Source organism: Tachysurus fulvidraco, chromosome 22 (genome assembly GCF_022655615.1).
Source record: "Tachysurus fulvidraco isolate hzauxx_2018 chromosome 22, HZAU_PFXX_2.0, whole genome shotgun sequence".
NCBI lineage: Eukaryota > Metazoa > Chordata > Actinopteri > Siluriformes > Bagridae > Tachysurus > Tachysurus fulvidraco.
In genome coordinates, this window is record NC_062539.1 from 200,095 (window position 1) to 203,494 (window position 3,400).

Below are 3,400 nucleotides of genomic sequence, written 5' to 3' on the forward strand. Positions count from 1 at the left end.
TGTGTGTGTGTGTGTGTGTGGATATACAGGTCAGGTGCTATAGACATAAAATATACACTGTTATTTATATATTATATCCACAAATATACAGGTGATATTCGAGAGACAGTGGGTTCAGGTGACAGCTATAAGGTAAAAAGCTCTTCGTCAGTCTACTGGGGTTTTTACCTCTTTACACAACAGATGTGGCATTAAAACCTTCAGGATGTCCGAGATAAAGAGTATTTTTGTGTATAAAGTATGATTTTCAGACTCACACATGAATCAGAATAAAACTGATTCATCTGTTCATCTGTCTCTCTCTCTAACACTTATGACATAACACCCAGTACTGGACTTTAAAGCGCCCAAAGTAAAAACCCCAGTGATGGAGGAGCTCCTGGGTGTCAGGTGTTCACTCACAGACGCCATCTCTAATCTGTAATGCAGATGAAGCCATGAGAGAAATAAGAGTCCATTGCGTTATCAAACTTAGTCCTAACATTTGCTCCCTTTTTAATTTTATTTTGAAACGACGCGGCCGAGTAAAATGATGTGCAGCCTTTTGCCACCAGATGGCGCTAGAGACACACGATAAACTGAGAAAATATTAACAATTACTCACTAAATTTACACTAAACATCCATTTATATAATTTATTTCTTTAATTTAAAAAACGTCTTTATTCTACATACAATTATGTTTTTTTCATTTTTAAGTATTTTTTATTCACTGTATTTTTGTATTATTGATGTTTTCTATATTTGATGTAAACTTGTAAAGAGAGAGTGTGTGTCTGTTTGTGTCTCTGAGTGTATATGTATGTGAGTGTGTGTATGTGTGTGTGTCTGTGTGTGTATATGTATGTGAATGTGTCTGTGTCTATATGTATGTGAGTGTGTGTATATGTATGTGTCTGTGTGTGTCTGTGTCTATATGTATGTGAGTGTGTGTATGTGTGTGTGTCTGTGTGTGTATATGTATGTGAATGTGTCTGTGTGTGTCTGTGTCTATATGTATGTGAGTGTGTGTATGTGTGTGTGTCTGTGTGTGTATATGTATGTGAATGTGTCTGTGTGTGTCTGTGTCCATATGTATGTGAGTGTGTGTATGTGTGTGTGTCTGTGTGTGTATATGTATGTGAATGTGTCTGTGTGTGTCTGTGTCTATATGTATGTGAGTGTGTGTATGTGTGTGTGTCTGTGTGTGTATATGTATGTGAATGTGTCTGTGTGTGTCTGTGTCTATATGTATGTGAGTGTGTGTATGTGTGTGTGTCTGTGTGTGTCTGTGTCTATATGTATGTGAGTGTGTGTATGTGTGTGTGTCTGTGTGTGTATATGTATGTGAATGTGTCTGTGTGTGTCTGTGTCTATATGTATGTGAGTGTGTGTATGTGTGTGTGTCTGTGTGTGTCTGTGTCTATATGTATGTGAGTGTGTGTATATGTATGTGTCTGTGTGTGTCTGTGTCTATATGTATGTGAGTGTGTGTATGTGTATGTGTCTGTGTGTGTCTGTGTCCATATGTATGTGAGTGTGTGTATGTGTGTGTGTCTGTGTGTGTATATGTATGTGTCTGTGTCCATATGTATGTGAGTGTGTGTATGTGTGTGTGTATATGTATGTGAGTGTGTGTGTATATGTATGTGAGTGTGTCTGTGTGTGTATATGTATGTGAGTGTGTCTGTCTGTTTGTGTCTGTGTGTGTGTGTATGTGAGTGTGTCTGTCTGTTTGTGTCTGTGTGTGTATGTATGTGAGTGTGTGTATGTGTGTGTATATGTATGTGAGTGTGTGTGTCTGTGTGTGTATATGTATGTGAGTGTGTGTCTGTTTGTGTCTGTGTGTGTATATGTATGTGAGTGTGTCTGTGTGTGTGTGTCTGTTTGTGTCTGTGTGTATATGTATGTGTGTGTCTGTGTGTGTATATGTATGTGAGTGTGTCTGTTTGTATCTCTGTGTGTCTGTGAGAGTGAGTTTGTGTGTGTGTGTGTGTGTGTGTGTGTGCGTGCGTGCGTGCGTGTGTGTGTGTGTGTGTGTGCGTGTGAGCACTTTCCCCCACCTTGCTAGCATTAGCATTAGCGTTAGCTTTAGCATTAGCGTTAGCTCCGTCAGCTGTGAGGCGGTCCGTCTCTCCTGTTCTCCGTCTGCGACTGTTTTTAAAGTTTTATTTCAGATTTTTTTGAACATTTCGGATGTAATGCTGAAAGGTGAGTTGGTGAAACACGTTAAGTAAAATATTTTCTCAGAGAAAAGTGACTTTAAATGCAGAACTGAGAGTTGACGTTAGCTTAGCATAGTCTTGTTAAGTGAAGTTCAGGACTTTAAAAAGTTTATATTTTTATCTTTAGTGTATTTCATTAGATTTACTTCTTATTGTGTGTGAAAATGTAACGTTAACATTAAAACAGAATAAAATATAAAGCAATCATTTAGTTTTATTCTGTTATATTTTAGTGTATTTTATCTGCTGTCTTAAAGAATGAAATAATATAAATTATATTAATGAACTTTATTTTGGCTGGATTTAAAATAACACACAATGTAAAGAATAAATCATTAAAATGTATTAATGTGTTTTATTTAATAATCACACTGATGTCATTACAATTAAAATATATTAATACATAAATTAATTATTCATCTCGGTGAAATTTATTATTATATTATTTAATTCATTTATATTTATTATATATTTTACTTTTGGTCTAATCTATTATAGTAATTATTAGTTTATGTTTATCTAATTGAATATAATTGAATAGTTTTATAACCATTTTTATAGTAGATTTTATGTTATGTAAACAATTTAATATTATTATAATAAAGTACATTATATTATTATTGTGTATATATTTATTTATATTAATATTGTATGTTATGATTAAATAAATATGTGATAGAGAACAAAGGAATATAAAGTTCAGTCCTGTTCATAATAAGAGTTTAGAGTTCAGTGTATAAACTTTAAGATTTTATGTAGTTTGGTTTGTGATGAATATGAGCTGTTTAGTGAGACACTAAAGATAAATATCTGTATGTGATGTAACATCTGCGTCTGTGCGTTCCTCTGAACATTCCTGAGTAATAACATCTACAGCAGGAATGAGAAGAACACAAGCACTCACTGGTTCATCACTAATTCCTCGAAATTCCTTCTTCAGACTAAAATGTCTCTTCACCGGTCACGTCTCACGCCTCTCACTGGTCACGTCTCACGCCTCTCACTGGTCACGTCTCACGCCTCTCACTGGTCACGTCTCACGCCTCTCACTGGTCACGTCTCACGCCTCTCACTGGTCACGTCTCACGCCTCTCACTGGTCACGTCTCACGCCTCTCACTGGTCACGTCTCACGCCTCTCACTGGTCACGTCTCACGCCTCTCACTGGTCACGTCTCACGCCTCTCACTGGTCACGT

At 36.3% G+C, this 3,400-nt stretch overlaps 1 protein-coding gene across 2 annotated transcripts in view; it reads left to right on the plus strand.

Moving 5' to 3' along the window:
* Window positions 1–2,014: 2,014 nt before the first annotated feature.
* The window catches only part of LOC113655486 (rho GTPase-activating protein 29-like), a 29,922-nt gene continuing 28,536 nt past the window's right edge, over window positions 2,015–3,400 (plus strand). The window contains exon 1 of one of the 2 annotated variants that reach the window (XM_047806463.1): window positions 2,015–2,189. The gene's annotated coding sequence lies outside the window, so the exon portion shown is untranslated. Of the gene's footprint in view, window positions 2,190–3,314 lie in introns of those variants that run through there. The other variant, XM_047806464.1, reaches the window with a different exon arrangement.